The following is a 19,988-nucleotide window of genomic DNA, read 5'->3' as shown; positions in this document are numbered from 1 at the left end:
TATCCTTTTCTGTTAGGGAATCTGTATCAAAAAATAAAAACCTAGATCCACCACAACAAAACCCCCTACTAATTAGGGTGTGCCATCTACCAGGAGGGTAAGCCCATATGAGCACTCCTTGCCCACCCATCTGCTCAATGCAGACCATCCAGTCCCTCACCAGGACCTACCTACTTGTAATGGGGGGAGCTTCCCCCTCGTTTGTACCCTGGACCATTCCTTATTTTTTTCTTTTGTAGCTGCTTCCTCTATTTTAACACACCTTTTCCATCTTTAGTCCTGAAGACGAGAGGGAGGAAAGGGGGGGGGGGGAAGAAAGGGGGGGGTAATTCTCTTCCCCTTCCTCCTTCTCCTCCCCATTGACTTATAAAATCTCTATAATATTTCTAATTATTTTTTTCAATTTGAGTCCTTTTTGCGTTGCATTAAAGTTCTGCGTGATATATCAAGGAATAGAGAAATTTGTGCCTCTTCTAATCTAATCAAGGGTGTGTCTCGTACAGTCTTCATTATAATCTCCTTCACGGAGTATTTATGAATTTTGCATATCGCATCACTTGGCCTTTCTTTATTCTGCTTCACAAGAGGGTTAGTGCGGTGGACCCTGTAAATTTCTACTGGTTCTTTCATGCTCGGCCCCATGATTTGTGAAAAAAGTTTTTGTACTGTTGCTAGGAGATCCTTTTTATTATATTTCTCTGGTAAGTCCTGTATCCGTATATTTTGCCGGCAGTACCTATTCTCAATATCATCCAATTGATCTCTATATGTGTTCATCATGTCTTCCTGTTGTCTTATAATATCTTAGACCTCTCCCACGGCATGTTTAATTTCGTCTTGACTTTCCTCTAGCACTTCCACTCTGTTTCCCACCGCCACCATCTCCTCCCTGAGATCTTCCACTGCCTGTTTACATGATTTTTCTACCATGGATATCAGTTCTTGAATATCTATTTTCGTGGGTAGTGCTTTTATCAGCTCTCTGAGATCTTGGTCATTACCAACCCCTGCCGTCTCCATCTCTGCACCCTCCATACAGAGTGCATGCTCCCCGATAGCACCCTCCACCAGCTCAATGGGGCCGGGGCATCGCTGTCCCATCCAATCTTTGCTCCATTACTGAGGGTCTTACCCTTATTCCTGCAGGGTCCTGGTCATCTCCTTTTAGTTCTGTCAATGGATTGGCGGCTTGCATTAAGTCTTTTGAATTTTCCTTTGGGATTACTTCCAAGGTAACTCCCTGCTTATCCACTAGGTGTGTTACTCTGTCTTTAAGGGTTGAAGTCTCCAGCCCCTGCTCTATTGGGATATCCCCCGGCTCTGGAAGACCCTCTTTGTCTGTCTTTTTTAAGTCCATTCCCCCAAGAAATTTCGTCCATACCTTTGGGTTTCTGCAGGGTACCTTTCTGCTCCGTCTCACCATATACTTTGTGTCTGCCACATCCACCACCACTCCGCTCCATCCCTCCTTCCATCATCTGCCTGCCTATCCCGTTTATGAGCGGGCTCCGGTTCTGTGAGCTATGACCAAGCGCGGTATGGGGCATAGGTGAGCCGCGACCGGCTTTCCCCCAAAGTCCACCAATTTCTGGGCTTCCATATCTGCTCATCTCCGCTCTTGCAGTGCCGCTCTCCTCTCTCTGCGGCATCATGTATGCCCTCATTCCACCAGTCACAATCCTACTTCCTCCTCCGGCTGTGTCAGGTACTCTCCAAGGCCGGAATGCTGAGAGCGGCTTCCCTAGCAACTAGGTGCGCGATACCCCTGAAGGTGGCACAGCGGGTATCAGGCACGGAGAGGCACGGGTTGCCAGCAGGTGCGCAGGCCATGAAGGTATCTTTAGGTGCATAGAACCCATGTAGAATGGACTGGTTGCTGGACTGATGAGAAGCCTGGCAGGGGCTCAAACACCTTGACCTGGAAACAGGAACTGGAGAAGGATCCACTGAAGCAGCTGAGGGTAAAACACAGGATTAAGCAAGATCAAGTCCTTTAAACAGGCCGAGGGTCAAACACCAGGTAATGTTTATAGCAAGTCCTTAATCAAGCTGAGGGTCAAACACTGGAGAGAAGATAAGAGTAGTCAAACGATCCGGGTCACTATAGGCAGGTACAGGTATGCAGAGAGTAAACGGGAACACTGGGAGCTGAGAAGACAAACCAGCAACAAGCACAAGGCATAGCTGCCTTTATATAGACCCGCCAAGGGGACGTCCCGCTGTGCGCGCACGTGTTCGTGTACCCACATGTGCTAATCCGTTCGGGTCACGTGCTCGTACCCGCCGATCGTGTACCCGTACGTGTTGATGTGCAACTCTACCGCGCAGGCACACAGGGATGCACCGATACTGACAGGCTCTGACTTTGCTATTCCTCTGACAGGCTGGCTGAAGGGCTGCACGCCTACGAGTGGTCATATCCACCTCCACTGCAATAGCTCTCCTCTCTGTCTTCCTCCTACCAACACTGTATGTTACTGACGGCTGGAGCAATCAGCTTCCAACTAGGTACATCAGCTGCAGCTCTCTCTGTGGTCCGGGTGTGTGACCTCACACGTCTACTCCTCCCATCGCCGTCAGACTGTTCTGACAGATACATGGGTTTATGGATTTAACGCATTATTAAATAAAGTATTAGACTGGAAGCTGGAAAGAAGCATGGGTGGAAGGGAAGCACGCTTGCACACTGCATCAGGCTTTAATATAACAACTTTCCTAAATGTGAACAATATTAGGAAAAAGCATATGGTGATTGAAAAGGCAAATAAGTATATATGAAGTCCAAAGTGACAATCCTAACACCATAAATAAATGAAATCTTCTGGTTTGATGATCCTTCAAATAAAAGCGTCACCACGAGTGCTCATGAGGTAGATGGCAACTCAAAGGTGTCTGACCACTTTTTACAGTAGGTCAAAATGCACTTAGGTTGAATGGACCAGAGGAATCCTAGGTATGTATCTCTCCACTGAGTGACCCCCTCTAGATGGCGGCTGAGGATAAGGGAACAGACTCCACCAAGGACACACAAAAATCTATCTTATGGTGTAGGAATTTTTTTTTCCTTTTTTTTTTTTTTTTTTTTTTTAAATAGTTTAAAAAGGTAACAAAAGATTTTGCACTCATATGGGGCAGCTATATTTTAAAACAATACACTAGGCGCCATTTTCAACCCACTCATTTTCACATAAATAACTTTCCTGCCAGAACCACCCATGAATTCACAGAGAGCACTTATCTTGGTATAGGCATTCACTCATCACTAGTTCTTAAAGGGTCAGTCAGACTGAAAATTATAGTCCAACTTTTTATAGTTGCTGTAATGCTGTAAAGTAAACTGCCTTACAGTTTTTTTATATTTCTTTGGGACACTATTGGTGAGATATCTGTCCTTGAGTTCCAAAATTTACACACCTCCAGTGGCCTTTTTCTGAATATACATTTTCACTGTAATGTTAGAGTATGAAGAATGCAATGGTTGGAGGTGGAACATACAAAGAGGTGTGGTTGGGAAAGGAATTAGGGATTATGGCTTGGAGGTCTCACTGTTAGAGTATCCAAGATGTGTGAGATGCCATAAAACTTTTTTTTTTGTAAGACCAGTAGTACAATTTTTGCAGAGAACTCTTTCGGAAGTTGTTGAGTGTGTGTGGGTATTTATCGTCACCATTAGACGGTAAATCAAGCAGTGAACATCTGACTTGTCATTTGTGGTTGCTGCGATTTGCTTAGTAAGGAGGACAAACATTACAAAAGCACTTGCTGTTGGCAATTGATCCTGCACAGTGGCAGCAACATTAGGCATAGATATTCATTTGCTGAATGGAGTCCTCATGTGGATGGAGAATATTTCATATTTTATTAGTGTAATGGATTTCGCTTTGAAAGCTTCCTCTAAAGCTATTGCCAGAAATAAAACACAGTTTGTGAACTTCTCAGTAAGTTATTGGCAATTTCAGCAACCAGGGAGGATGTTATAGGGTTCCACTTGCCAGACCAAAGACAAATCTGATGGCTTTAAATAGAAATCTATTATATTAAAGGAGAAAGACTTGTACATTAAATTTATTCTGTAGTTTTGCAATACTGGCTGTTTATTCCAAGCACATGGAGATTATCTGCCCCTTATATGTTAATATCTATATAACTTTCCCATTCAGGCTTGTTCATCACTTCAATCCCTTCATATAATTTATATTGGTGCACACTCAGGATTTTTAAATATGCAAAGTGTATAAAAGAATGGGTGCAATATTGGAGTTTATGTGATGTTTTATATCTTGTATAACCTATAGCATACATTGATATAATGTACAATTAGGACAAGCGAATCTGCCCAGGTTTTGTTCATAAACAGTTGGGAAGCTGGGCGTTGTCATGGAGTATATGAAAAAACATAAATAAGTAAAAAAGCTTAAAAACGGGGGTTTGCAGTAAGATTGGATGCCAACTCACCCTAAAATAAGGTGTGGGGATATGATCGAGCATATCAAACACAAAAAAATCCCCCAGAAAGAAAAAACTCCTCTGATTCAAAAGCAATCTCTATCATCTCCAAGTGGTTTGTAACCAAAGTCCAATGAAAAATACATCTATTGTTTATATGAAAATACTTTATTGTAATACAGTAGTTTAGTAAAAAAGTACAAAATAGCAGTAATAGAAAATCAAACCCTCCACCATAGTGTTAAAAAAAACAAAAAGACAATGTTGTATTTAGGCACATTAAAACAGTCCAGACCATACTTCAAACCACTGGAATTAGATCAGACAACTAAACATTCAGCATCAACAAGGTAATACGTAATAAATCAGTTCAAATATATAAGTTGCTTGAGGCGGTGGTTAACTTATTTGCTGGTACCTGTGAACATTTGTTTATGACCTTATTATGGCTATATAATAGGGTAAATCCACCTTTTGGATTATAATCACTGCAAGACTGTTTTCTCTAATACTCCTGCTTAATGTTACTTGTTGCCCAATGAATCCAGATTGCTGCCTGTTTTTGATTATAGCTCTTTATAGCTGTGGCTTGGGACAGTAGGATTAGAATAAGGCAACCATATATAGTTGGACTGATTTATTACTGATTACCTTGTTGACACTGAATGTTCAGTTAATGGTTGTATGATCTATTTCCAGTGGTTTGAGATATGGCCTGGACTGTTTTGATGTGTCTAAAGACAATGTTGTCTTCTTTTTAATGCTACAGTGCAAGGTTTGTTTTTCTATCAGTGCTATTTTGTAAAGGGTTTTTTACTAAACTGTAATAATAAAAAAAAACTTTTCATAAACAATATATGTATTTTTCATTGATTACAAGCCACATGGAGATGATAGAGATCTTTTTTACCCTAGGATTTTTTTCTTTCTGAGGGCTTTTTTTGAGTCATGGGAAATATGTACCAACGCCAACTTTAAAATCACACAGGACAGCATGGTATACGGAATTGTCAACTCTCCCTAATACCACATACAAACAATATGGCTACTGTGAGCTCACCCTTTTACAGCACAGCGGCTGGGTTACCCATGCCTTCAGATTATGAAATATGGCCAAATATTTGAGATTCACTATGATACTGTTTGTCCAACAGCAGCCTTTAGCCATGGCTTTAGCGTGATTCTTGCCAAACCAGCCTCTTTTGACTGATTTTTGGCCCGTGTGTACCCAGCTGTAGAAACATTATGTGGAACATATTAATAAGATATCCTGTTAACTAAAGTATTGCATTGTACATTTCATAGTTATGGCACAGTTGTAAACAAAAATATGCCTTTGAGTTTCAGATATGAAATTGCCAAAATGTTATCATTAGGCCATGGCACGCAATTCTGCACACCTTTTGACCAAACATAAATACGTTTTTATCAGACATGGATTTTTTTTTTCTGTGAATGCAGAGAATTGGTTAGGGGACCTTAATGTGTTTACCATTTATCCAAAGTTGAATAGATTATGATAATGAGTTCCTGGGGCTATAGAAGGCAGATTGATAGAGGTGATCTCTGGTTGACAGAGAAAAAAATGGCAAATGACCTTGTATATAGGGCCTGTAGTAATTCAGCTAATCTAAGGACAACAGCAATGCATGAGGTGCCTACATTAACAGCCAAGTAAAGCAATTAACAGGCAGCGTTAAAGACATTGAAAATAGGCTCCACAGGAACAGCTTACTCATATTAGTTCTCCATGTGGTATCAGAAGGCAAATCAACCGATATATTTTGCCAAATGCCTATCTAGAAATCTGTTACTTATAATATTTTTATAAATAACATATTGCCTGGGCATGACCAAAACCGCTTATCCCGAGGCTTGTAAACTACAGGGATTGAGATCTCATCTTGGCACAGGAAAGCAGGATAGTTGACAATGATTAATTCAGGCCACAAATAACAAGGATAAATGAATTTGAGGATACTCGCTCACACTGTTTTTAGTTATAAACCAGCCATCAAGACTGTTTCTATTTATGCATTTCCCTGGACCTTTTCTTTATTAACAAGGTGCTCTCGGCAAGTTTTATGAGCCAGAAAAAAAAACGCTCCCAAGATTCAGTGAGAACTTTCCTCTTGACTCCTGCATGAGCTTTGCTGTCAGTCAGCATGCAGTGGTAATAGGTGGCAAAGGAAATACATTTATTACATATATAAAAACTGCGCTCTTAACCCATCATAACTAAAAAGATTTCAGTCAATTTGGCCATATAAGATATGATTTTCTGAACTCTACTGGACTGTCAATGCGTTTTGGGTGCAACTCAGGTTCCCCTCATCAAGATTTGACCCGCTCAGACTCTCAGTACTTTCTTATAGCCTTACAGAGTTAACCCATTATCCACTCTATGCTTCTTGTTACTTTATGTATTCCGCAGCAAAAATATGTACTTTGCATACAGATTGTTTTCCAAAAACATTTAAAAACAGAATCCTTAATATACAGTATCTCACAAAAGTGAGTACACCCCTCACATTTTTGTAAATATGTTATCATATCTTTTCATGTGACAACACTGAAGAAATGCCACTTTGCTACAATGTAAAGTGGTGAGTGTACAGCTTGTATAACAGTGTAAATTTGCTGCCCCCTCAAAATAACTCAACACACAGTTAATAATGTCTAAAACGTTGGCAACAAAAGTGAGTATAACCCTAAGTGAAAATGTCCAAACTGGGCCCAATTAGTAATTTTACCTCCCCGGTGTCATGTGACTCGTTGGTGTTACAAGGTCTCAGGTGTGAATGGGGAGCAGGTGTGTTAAATTTGGTGTTATCGCTCTCACTCTCTCATACTGGTCACTGGAAGTTCAACACGGCACCTCGTGGCAAAGAACTCTCTGAGGATCTGAAAAAAAGAATTGTTGCTCTACATAAAGATGGCCTAGACTGTAAGAAGATTGCCAAGACCCTGAAACTGAGCTGCAGCACAGTGGCCAAGACCGTATAGCGATTGAACAGGACAGGTTCCACTCAGAACAGGCCTTGCCATGGTCCACCAAAGAAGTTGAGTGCCCATGCTCAGCGTCCATATCCAGAGGTTGTCTTTGGAAAATGGACGTATGAATGCTGCCAGCATTACTGCAGAGGTTGAAGGGGTGGAGGCTCAGCCTGTCAGTGCTCAGACCATACGCCGCACACTGCATCAAATTGGTTTGCATGGTTGTCATCCCAGAAGGAAGCCTCTTCTAAAAAGATGATGCACAAGAGCCTGCAAACAGTTTGCTGAAGACAAGAAGACTAAGGACGTGGATTACTGGAACCATGTCCTGTGGTCTGATGAGACTAAGATAAACTTATTTGGTTCAGATGGTGTCAAGCATGTGTGGCGTCAACAAGGTGAGGAGTACAAAGACAAGTGTGTTTTGCCCAGTCAAGCATGGTGGTGGGAGTGTCATGGTCTGGAGCTGCATGAGTACTGCCGGCACTGGGGAGCTACAGTTCACTGAGGGAACCATGAATGCCAACATGTACTGTGACATACTGAAGCATAGCATGTTCTTCCTTCGAAGACTGGGCTGCAGGGCAGTATTCCAACATAACGACCACAAACACGCCTCCAAGCTGACCACTGCCTTGCTAAAGAAGCTGAGGGGTAAAGGTGATGGACTGGCCAAGCGTGTCACCAAACCCTATTGAGCATCTGTGGAGCATCCTCAAATGTAAGGTGGAGGAGCACAAGGTCTCTAACATCCACCAGCTCCGAGATGTCGTCATAGGAGTGGAAGAGGACTCCAGTAACAACCTGTGAAGCTCCGGTGAACTCCATGCCCAAGAGGGTTAAGGCAGTGCTGGAAAATAATGGTGGCCACACAAAATATTGGCAGTTTGGGCCCAATTTGGTCATTTTCACTTAGGGGTGTACTCTCTTTTGTTGCCAGCGGTTTAGACATTAATGGCTGTGTGTTATTTTGAGGGGACAGCAAATTGACATTGTTATACAAACTGTACACTCACTACTTTACATTGTAGCAAAGTGTAATTTTTTCAGTGTTGTCACATGAAAAGATATAATAAAATATTTACAAAAATGTGAGGGGTGTACTCACTTTTGTGAGATACTGTATATATTGTAAAAATAATTATTTAAAAATATAAATGATAAAAATTTAAAAATAAGGAACTAGGAAGTGAATTGGATAAAACCTGATAATATCATTAACAAAAAAATTGTATTAATTTATAAGAGTGCACTGGATCAGCTGCTGTTAATCCAGGAATGTTCAGAGAATGTTCCAAAACTGTTTTTAAAAAATTTCTAAACAGTTTTTTTTTTTTTTTTCCAACAAAATAAACAAAGGGAAAGGTCTGGTATCAACAGTGACACACCTCCATCCCTTTTATATACAACAAATACACAGAGTCGCCTTGGGAATTTGAATGAGGGGAGCACAGTTGGCCACTATATAACAGGAGTAAACACAGTAATGCACCGTACACACGGTCGGACATTGATCGGACATTCCGACAACAAAATCCATGGATTTTTTCCGACGGATGTTGGCTCAAACTTGTTTTGCATACAAACGGTTGCACAAAGTTGTCAGAATTTCCGAACGCCAAGAATGCGGTCACATACACCACGTACGACGAGACTATAAAAGGGCAGTTCAGTACTAAGCGTGGCACCCTTTGGGCTCCTTTTGCTAACCTCGTGTTAGTAAAAGTTTGAGAGACGATTCACGCTTTTTCAGACTCGTGGTTTTCATATCGTATTTCTGCTGTTCAGTTTGTGCTTGTGGGTTTGTATCTGTTCTTCAGTGCGTGCAGCGAGTTACCATTGACTTGTCATTGTGTTCTTGTTCGTTACTGATTTTCAGGTCGCTCTTCACAGGCCTTGCTGTTCTTCAGTGCATTCTGTTACTTCGTTCTGAGCAGCCGACCGTTTTACTCATTGTAGAGTTCATGCTGTGCGGGGGCTTGGTGTTGGGGTCCTTACCTTGTCACAAGCCCAGTCCATGAACAGGGCGAGGAGAAGTTCATGAATCAAGAATTGGTTGCTCCAGCGTGACCAGTTCTGTCACATGCCTTTGCTCCGTGAGAATAATCCTGATGATTTCAGGAACTTTCTCCGGATGATGGACCCCGTATTTCACCATTTGTTGGCTTTGCTGACCCCCTATATCAGCAGGCAGGATACCTGCATGAGGCAAGCCATCACTCCGGAGCAGAGGTTAGTCGCCACCCTGCGGTACTTAGCGATGGGGAGAAGCCTGCAGGACCTTACGTTCTCGACAGGAATCTCCCCCCAGGCTCTGGGGATCATTATCCCGGAGACCTGTTCTGCCATCATCCAGGTACTGCAGAAGGAGTATATTAAGGTAAGATTTTTATCCTTTAACATCACATTTTATTGTATTTAATGTTTTATAATGTATTGTATTTCTTTCCTCATTCCCTAAGTACCATGATTGTAATATGCTGTGAATGTCCCCTTTGTCCTCATGCATGCTGGATTTTTATGTAAATTTTTTTTTTTTTTTTTGTCCTTCATACATATTTGCCTTCACATACCTCCCCAGCATGCTCTCCTGGCCCTATATTCACCTTGTGTAGTCACTTAACAATGTATTTTGTCAGCTCCATAGTAGTGCTTTACCCTAAATACCCCCTAAAATCTTGTAAATTGTGATTCGTGCTTGAAATTCTGGCAGAGTGCCAGAGGCTTTTTTTTTTTTTTGGGTCCCAAAATCATTTTGAACCCTCCCTCCAACTGCTAACTCAGCTGATACCAATCCTCTATCTGCTGACTTTGCCAAACCCATGCACACTATATACCCACCTCTTTTGTGGACATATTTATGGCTGAATTCCACAAAGCATGTAGTGCAAGGGCCTGCCTGAATACTTTCAAATGGTAATGTTCAAAGTTTTTGTATCCTATAATTATCTTGATAGGTAATAGCAGAATGTAAAAATGTGCTAAAATGTGTACAGTGTGTATTTATATCTTTGTATTATGACACTTCTTACCTGTCCAGTGGGCTGCCAATAGTGTAAGGAGGGGCTGGCCAAAGTAACACACGTTATTTAGACATTCATCTCTCAATGAAGTGGAGAGGGTTACCTGTCCAAAACATCTCCCCCCCCCCATAAATTTATTTAAATGGCCCATGAGGGGGGGGGGGGGATCTGATAGGTGGACCTTATACCTTTTGTCTTTAAATACTCCCTAAAAAAAAATATAATACTGATGTTGGCCACAAATGTTTGTGTCTAATCTGCTTTCCATGTTTATGTGCAAAATGATTAAATTTTTTTTTTCTTGTTTGACTCCACAGTTTCCTTCCAACCCCCAGGAATGGCAGACTGTGGCCTCCCACTTTGCCCAGCGGTGGGACTTTCCTAACTGCGGAGGGGCAATTGATGGGAAACACATCCACATCATCCCACCACCCAACTCGGGGTCATACTATTACAACTACAAGGGGTTCAATAGTATTGTGATGTTGGCGGTGGTGTCGGCTACTTACGAGTTCCTGTATGTGGACGTGGGGAAGAATGGCCGGATGTCAGATGGTGGAGTCATCGCCCACACACAGTTCTACAGGCATCTCCAGAATGGCAGCTTGGACTTGCCACCTCCAGAAGACAATGTGGAAGGACTCCCATTCATCTTCGTTGCGGATGAAGCGTTTGCACTGGGGGACCATCTTATGCGGCCATTCCCTATGAGGACCCTCACCCCAGACCAGAGGGTTTTTAATTACTGGCTGGCCAGAGCCAGAAGAGTGGTGGAGAACACGTTTGGAATAATGGCCAGCCGGTTCCACCTATTTCTTACATCGATACACATGGAGTATAAACTCAATCACATCATCCTGGCTTGCTGTGTTCTCCACAAATTTTTAAGGCAAAATTCTGTGAACTATGCTGGCTCAGTTGGGCCTGAATCCGGAATTAATCTCAATGAACCAACCCTGATGGCGCTTGAAGCTGGCCGTCCTGGCTTGCCCCCCCTGAGTGCCCGCGAGGTCCGTATAAGATACATGGAATACTTTGCGGGTGGGGGGCCATCAATATGCCAGACAATGTCTGAGACATTTTTGAAATACAAAAAAAATTTTAAACTGAACAAATATTTGCTAACATTTACTGCTTGTGTTTCTTTTAGCTGACCGTGACAGAAATTTGGGGAGTCGTGAAAATGGCATGATTCTGCAAAATTATAAAGCACTGTTGGGTGTTATTTCCTAAAGGCAAAGACACTTTGCACTACAAGTGCACTTGAGACTGCACAGAAACTGCACTTGTAGTGCAAAGTGGATTTGCCCTTAGGAAATAACCCCCATTGTCACTGAAAACACCAATTTTAACACAAAAAATGCTTTTGAGCATTGAAAGAAGAAGTCACGCATTGTTGATTCTCAATCTTTTTAATACAAGAAAGAAACAGCGTCTAGGTCAAACAGATACAATACCCAATAAAAGTACCATCATCCCAAATGTCTATTATAAAAGCACAAAGCAGGAGGCAGAGAGTGGCCGCAGTTAGCTGCATCTGTCGGTCATTGTCTCAATACCCCATGCACGGGAAAATATGCCCTGAGAGGGCGAGGGGGACTATTGTGGTACTAGATAAGGTGAAGTAACCAGTACAAAAAAATAAAGTAACAAATATAAAAAAATTTCATTTTAATAGAAAACATGGTTAAAAAATTATGACAGTGTCACATACAGTTGTAATTAAAAACGGAAGCAGTAAATACAACCAATTGGATTACAACCCATAGTGATAGTGGACACAGATAGAGCTTGGATTCTCGACCGGTTTCGCGGTTTTAACCGCTTCCTCAGGAGAGCAGAATCTGTGGTACAACATACAGTAATTATAACCAATACATAACAAAGAAATATATGTTATCAATGCAGCAAGATGTATTAAGCACTACTTTAAACAATTACATACAATTAAAGTAGAAAAAGGATGAGCTCACCCGTTCAGTAATTCCCTGTGGGTGTACAAGGCCCCAAGTGGTTCCCCCTGTGGCGGACACAGGGGATAACAGACAGCCTCTAAATAAGTGAATTTTTATAAAATTAAATACGGAATATGAACTAAGGAGTATATCAAAAGAGAAAAATGGAGTAGGGGGGGTGCCGGGAGTGTGTCTCTACAATAAAAACCAGTGTGCAAAGGAAGAACCGAAAAAACAGTGAAGGTGAGTGACAGTGGGGGGAGAGGAGGGGAAGAAGGGGGGGGGGATTGAGAGGAGTTGCACACAGGGATAAGGAGCTAGCACTCACCCCTGGAGTACTAATTATTGTAGACACATAAGCTGAAGTGATTGCAGACCATATATTAAAGGGTTCTGTAGCGGATATAAAGGAGTCATCAAACGCTCTAGGGATAGCACTGCAGGCCCCTCCTCCCATCCACACATAGGTGGGCTAGGAATGTATACAAAAGAGGGTCACAGCAGAGGCTGCAAACACAAATAGTAATGGATTACCATAACAACAGGATCATATAGAAAGGTAGCCCAACAATCAAGAACAGCCATCTAGAAAGGGTTAAGGTAACAGGTTGAAAGTAGTATAAAAAAGGCAGGAGTATCAAAAAGGCACTCCAGCATTGCAGCAGGCGATCACACAGGGAGCGCAGCATAAGTAAGGCACATGAGGAAATTCCAGATTCAACAGGGGTACAGGTATGGAGAAAGATATTGCTCAGAGCTGGAGAGATAGAGGGAGAGAGAGGGTGGCAGCACTTACCCACAGCGGTGTACATCAATGATTGCAGCGTCAAGAGGCTGTAAGCTCACATAGCGGCCATGTCCGGCCGCTATAAGAGCACCCCAACCCGGAAGTCAGGGACGGCGCAGGAGGCGGTCCCTGACGTCACCGGATCTGTTCGTCCGCACTGCGCAGGTGCAGTGTGAGGTGCTACTGCGCAAGCGCGCGCTCCTGTCAAGGGGAATCAAGTTCCCGAACAAGGAGACACAAGCAGCTGTGAAGCTGCCAGGGCGAACATGTGTCCGCCACAGAGAGAAGGAACTCGAGGCAGGACGGAACCACAGGGACATGAACTTGGGGGAGGTCATCCTTGCACAGCAAATCACATAAAACATAATACAATATAATAAAAATGAGCAAAGAAAATCTGTATATAGTATTGTATCTAAGCAACAAGAAGTCAATACCAACGACATGGAGGGAATTCACTAAGGGCAGAAAGGTATAATAGAAAGTATTAAGACCCAATAGTAAGGGAGGGGGGGGGGAGCGGGGCTTTCCCCCCCCCCCCCTTCTTCCCCTCCTCTCCCCCCACTGTCACTCACCTTCACTGTTTTTTCGGTTCTTCCTTTGCACACTGGTTTTTATTGTAGAGACACACTCCCGGCACCCCCCCTACTCCATTTTTCTCTTTTGATATACTCCTTAGTTCATATTCCGTATTTAATTTTATAAAAATTCACTTATTTAGAGGCTGTCTGTTATCCCCTGTGTCCACCACAGGGGGAACCACTTGGGGCCTTGTACACCCACAGGGAATTACTGAACGGGTGAGCTCATCCTTTTTCTACTTTAATTGTATGTAATTATTTAAAGTAGTGCTTAATACATCTTGCTGCATTGATAACATATATTTCTTTGTTATGTATTGGTTATAATTACTGTATGTTGTACCACAGATTCTGCTCTCCTGAGGAAGCGGTTAAAACCGCGAAACCGGTCGAGAATCCAAGCTCTATCTGTGTCCACTATCACTATGGGTTGTAATCCAATTGGTTGTATTTACTGCTTCCGTTTTTAATTACAACTGTATGTGACACTGTCATAATTTTTTAACCATGTTTTCTATTAAAATGAAATTTTTTTATATTTGTTACTTTATTTTTTTGTACTGGTTACTTCACCTTATCTAGTACCACAATAGTCCCCCTCGCCCTCTCAGGGCGTATTTTCCCGCGCATGGGGTATTGAGACAATGACCGACAGATGCAGCTAACTGCGGCCACTCTCTGCCTCCTGCTTTGTGCTTTTATATTTTTAATACAAGCACAATCACAACGATGTACGTCCAAACTTTGGTGGCAGATACCGTTGTTATGGCAGCAGCTTGCTGCCATAATCCCGGTATCCCCGTTTTCGTGCGGCGGTCGGCTTTCTGATAAAAGTGGTCCATGCGGCGGATTCATTGCGAGATCACTTTTATCGGTGGCGGGAGAGGGGCCCCCCTCCCGCCGCGATCCGGTGTCCTCCGCCGCTTACCGGAGCCGTCGGTAGCGGCGGAGGTGACCGCGTCCTGTCAGTGCTGTGTCTGGAGACGAGTGAGGCTAAAATGGCGCCCACTCATCTCCATGACACTGCTGGGTGGAAGCGACGTCAAAACTTTACTTCCGTCCACGCCTCTTAAAGGCATATTTTTTTCAATGACTTTTTTTTTTCTTTTTTTTTTTTTTATTGCATTTTATTGTAAAAATGAGATCTGAGGTCTTTTTGAGCCCAGATCTCATATTTAAGAGGTCCTGTCATACTTTTTTCTATTACAAGGGATGTTTACATTCCTTGTAATAGGAATAAAAGTGACTTTTTTTTTCTTTTTTTTTTTTTTATTGCATTTTTTTGTAAAAATGAGATCTGAGGTCTTTTTGAGCCCAGATCTCATATTTAAGAGGTCCTGTCATACTTTTTTCTATTACAAGGGATGTTTACATTCCTTGTAATAGGAATAAAAGTGACTTTTTTTTTTTTTTTTTAAACAGTGTAAAAAAAAAAAAAAAATGTAAAAATGTAAAATAATAAAAATAAAATAAATTTTTTTTTTTTTTAAACCTCCCCCCCCCCTCCGAGCTTGCGCACAGAAGCGAATGCATACGCCAATAGCGCCCGCATATGAAAACAATGGTCAAACCACACATGTGAGGTATCGCTGCGACCGGTAGAGCGAGAGCAATAATTCTAGCCCTAGCCCTCTGTAACGCAAAACATGCAACCTGTAGAATTTTTTTAAACGTCGCCTATGGAGATTTTTAAGGGTAAAAGTTTGACGCCATTCCACGAGCGGGCGCAATTTTGAAGCGTGACATGTTGGGTATAAATTTTCTTGGCGTAACAATATATTTCACAATATAAAAAAAAGTTGGGCTAACTTTACTGTTGTCTTATTTTTTTTTTATTCAAAAAAGTGCATTTTTTTCCAAAAAAAGTGCGCTTATAAGACCGCTGCGCAAATACGGTGCAAAAAAAAGTATTGCAATGACCGCCATTTTATTCCCTAGGGTGTTAGAACCCCCAAACGTTATATATGTTTTTTTTTCTAAGTACCGTAATTTTCTAGCAAAAAACCTGTTTTAAACATGTAAACGCCTAAAATCCAAAACGAGGCTGGTCCTTAAGTGGTTAAAACAAATTAACATGTTTGTTGTATAAAAAAATTTTAGGTCACATTAATAAAAGTAGAAATGTCCTTTTAAGATAAAATGGGCATGTTTTAAACCAACAAGAAATCCACAAATCTGGAACTTACAAAGTTCAACTTTTATCGAAATTTGAAGGCAATATCAGACATGAGTATTTATAAACTGTGTTTGATATTGCGTTCAGATGGGTTGAAGTCACCCCTGGAAAAGCCAAATTTTGAAGATGTACACAAATTGCTGAATGTTAACATGTGCTAGCTTCCATCAATGGACGTGTTTTGTGGGTGTAAACCCTTCCTCTCAGCTACTTTATTATTGAAGAATGGGTTGCACCCCCAAAAGGCATACATTGATCTCCCATGATGGCAGATAGCACATGTTGACACACTGTGTGCCTCTTCAAAATTTGGCTTTTTGAGAATATGTTAAAAAAAGTTCAAAAAATTTTCATGAAAAAAAAGCACAAATAAGTTTGGGATTTCTAGGGGTTTTAAACTCTCACTAAAACATCAATGATGTTCTTCATTTTGTTTTGAACATCATTGATGTTTTCCAAGTCCCTATTGCACCCCATGATCTCCCCGATCAGGATCTGGGCACTTTCACTGGTGAAATGACCTTCATCCACAACATCACGATCACCACCTAAAAATATAGGAAAAAAAAAAACACACCATGTATTATAAATGCCGGCATCCATCTCTTACCTGAAGCTGTGGTTGCAGACACTCACCTGTTGTGACTATTTCCACTACGTCTCCCTCCTCCTCCTCTGCTTGACTTTGTGGCATTTCCACTTCCACATGAGGTGGGGGGTCTGTTGTCTCCTCTGATGAGTGGTGTCCTCCAAGTCTTTTCTCCCCTATGTAAACAAAAAAGGTATACTTGGCACACAGATATTTGATGGCAGAAATAGGAATATGAAAGATTGCTTGGAAGTGGGAATCGTCTATTTTGGCAGAGTTCCAAGATGAAGAAATATTGTTTTCCTTTGTCAAGCTTGAATACTTACCTGTTTTGTACAAGCTTCACAGATGGAGACACCCCTATAATATACACTGGAGCACCTGTGTGGGCCCCCTAATAAAAAGGGTGTTCTTGTGTCCCACACTAGTGCTCCAGCGTCCAGATGTGTAAACAGCTGCTGAGTGTCCTCTCCTTACACAGAATCTAGTTTGCATTTCATTCTAGTTACAAACCCATCTAGACACCAAAATTATTTTAAGAGAAGTAGGCCAGAAAAAATGTATTGAACTGCATCTGGACAAAACATGGTGTTTTAGAGGCCAAACGAACAATGTTTCCTACGAACGAATAATGTGTCCATGAAAGTTGCCATTTTAAACTGTACAACAGTAAAGAAAAGCACATGGAGCAGCACGAACGAAATAAAGATAAATAATAGGAACACAGGACAACTACTTACTTTTTTGAAGCACTCTCCTGATCTTTCTATTCTGATCGTGCTCCCTTAATCTGAGGTCCGACCACCGCTTCCTGAATTGATCCTTGGATCGCCGTACCCCAAAATTCCTGTGCAGACTCTTCACAACTTTCGCCATGATCTTGGCCTTTCTGACATTGGGGTTGGGGTAAGGTCCATACTTCCCATCATAGTCAGTCCTTTTCAGTATGTCGACCATCTCCACCATCTCTGCAAAGGCCATATTTGATGCCTTAAATCGTCTCCTCCGGGATCGGGACATTTCTGGCTCCGGGCTTTCCTCCTCCTCCTCGTTGCTGTAATTAGCACACACCTGTTGTGTCTCCGCCATGTGCTCTTCCCCACTGCGCCGAACGAGAAGGGGTGGGGAAAAGACTAGAAAAATGTCGCGGGCGGAGTTTCACGCATGCGCAGTGTATATAAAGCGTAACAGGCATGCGTAGTACGTACGATCTGTGAGCGGAGGAAGGAGTATCGGAAGCATCGATCGTGATAACGAAGGTAACATTTAAACTTGGGCCTATACTGCTTAGAGATTGAGGCCTATATTGGGACAAGATTAGGAGACTTTAGCCTGACATTAGGGTTTGTCTTGTGTATTGCAGATAAAATGGATGGCTTCAATGACCAACTTCCTCCCCCTGTTCATAGACAAGTACAGGGAGCAGTCCTGTCTGTGGCAGGTGAAACATCATCATTATAATCATAAACAAAAGAGGCAGGCAGCGCTGGAGAAACTGCTGGAGCTGGTAAAGCCGGTGGTCCCCACAGCAACCATCCCCTATTAAAAAGCCAAAATTGGTGGCCTGAGGAGCACATATCTTAGGGAGTGCAAGAAGGTCCAGGATTCCCAGAGATCAGGAGCTGCAGCAGATGACGTTTGTCCCCAGGCTGTGGTATTATGATAGACTTCATTTTCTGTCAGACCAGACTGAAGTCAGGGAATCACTCTCAACCCTTCCTTCCACTCTTCCTTCCACCCTATCTTCCACCCCAGCTGAGGCTTCCGATGTCCAACCTGGGACTTCCAGCCAGGAAGAAGTGGAGGAGCCCAGCTGGAGCCAGGTATAGCATTGTTCTACAGATTTCTGGTCAATAAATAATGTTTACTAGATGTTATTATTGATCACTAATTGCTGATTTAATAAAGTGTTTTACATATCAATAGACAGTAGTGTGCAAAAATAATTGGGACAAGAATGAAAAATGCTGGGCTCAGAATGATAATCTTTTATATTATATAGTTAACATTCAATTTGCAACAGTCATGAGATGAAAATTGTGTGTGATTGATGAAGAAAAACTAAAACTATGTCCCTTTTTCATACACAGGAAGACCTCAGCCAGGAGGAGGCTGTGGAATGTGGCATCCAGGAGGAGGCGGGGGTTAGTGGCAGCCAGGAGGAGGCGGGGCTAAGTGGCAGCCAGGAGAAGGCCGGGCCCAGTAGGAGCCTGATAGAATCGCAGGTCCCTCCCCTCCGCCTTCCAAACGAAAGACCCAGGAAGGGGAGTAATGTGCAGGATTCAGCGCTCAGGCTGATTCAGGAGGCTTCTGCATCCCTCAGAGCCTCCCCCACTCGTGAAGAGGCCTTTGCCTCCATGGCTGCCACCAAACTGCAGGACATGCAGGAGGGCCAATGCCTCATGTGTGAGGAACTCATTTATCAAACATTAAATAAGGGGTTGAGGGGCGAAATCACACCCAATACCCACCTGGGTGAGTTGGACCATCCTCCTCCTCCTCCTCCTCCTCCTCCTGCCACACCTCCACCACCACAGACACAGCGTGGAAGGAAGACCAGAGCGTGATGGCCTGGGTTCAGTTTGGTCTGACAAAAGATGCAGGCTCTTGTATGACCACAGCCTGGGGACATGTATGTCATCTGCTGCTGTTCATGATTCTCTTGGACTTCTGGACCAGATTGAACTCCCTTATATATGGACTCCTCAGGCCACCAATTTTGACTGAAAATAATTGATGTGTGCCCTGGGGGCCAAAGGCTTCGCCAGTTTCTGCTGTTTCTCCAGCATTGCCTTCATCTTTCTTTAGTTATGAGCCCTTAATAAATTTTTTGGTTTGATTTATTATACTCGCCTATGTGTGTTTTCCTTCAAAAAAGACAGTTTGTTTTGTGAGGAGGCAGGTACATTTCAAAAATACAATGTGAAATTAACAAGAGACACTAACACCAAGCAACCTCCTTGAGATTAAATAATACAAGATAATAATGGTGTTGTGGTAACTTGACACACAAAACACACACCAACTATTCTGGAGCAAAAAATAAAATAACATTTAAGAATAAAACACAAGATCAGGATTTTAAAAAATGCATAAAAAAATATTTAATCTAAAAACATCCCAAAAATTATTATTTTTTTGGCAGATGTGACAAATAAAAATATTATATTGATGAAATCACGAGAAATAATAAAAGAAGTTTGTGAGAACTCTGTGTGAATATGAGCAGCAAAACTACTTCATTCTTCTAGCATTATAAAGAAGAAGAGAGTGCGCTGCATTAAACAAATTTAAAACATTGCAGCATGATGAAAGTGCTAAATCCATTCCGAATGCTAATTTTACCAGACCGAGCAGTTCCGTCTCGGAATTTATTCTGAGCATGCGTGGCACTTTGTGCGTCAGAATTGTCCACACACGGTCAGAATTGACGC

The sequence above is a fragment of the Aquarana catesbeiana genome, linkage group LG09 (genome assembly GCF_042186555.1).
Source record: "Aquarana catesbeiana isolate 2022-GZ linkage group LG09, ASM4218655v1, whole genome shotgun sequence".
In the NCBI taxonomy this organism is placed as follows: domain Eukaryota; kingdom Metazoa; phylum Chordata; class Amphibia; order Anura; family Ranidae; genus Aquarana; species Aquarana catesbeiana.
Note: the sequence above shows the minus strand (reverse complement) of the source record.